Below are 229 nucleotides of genomic sequence, written 5' to 3'. Positions count from 1 at the left end.
TTTCAGGGAGGGGGGGGGGGTGGACAGCACGATGATGGGGCGGGGGGGTCTTCACTATTTGTGTATTGTCAGGGGCCGCGCTAAAGGCCACCAGAGGCCTTACCATGAAGAACGCCGCTTCCGACTGTATTCGTGCAAAGACCAAACTTTTGGAAGCATCGAGGGAGAATGGTCCCTGGCATAATCACGTGGAATTTTTTTTGTCCCGGGTTTGTATTCCAGGGAAAAC

Source organism: Lampetra fluviatilis, chromosome 22 (genome assembly GCF_964198595.1).
Source record: "Lampetra fluviatilis chromosome 22, kcLamFluv1.1, whole genome shotgun sequence".
In the NCBI taxonomy this organism is placed as follows: Eukaryota; Metazoa; Chordata; class Hyperoartia; order Petromyzontiformes; family Petromyzontidae; genus Lampetra; species Lampetra fluviatilis.
This window is presented reverse-complemented; position numbering follows the sequence as displayed.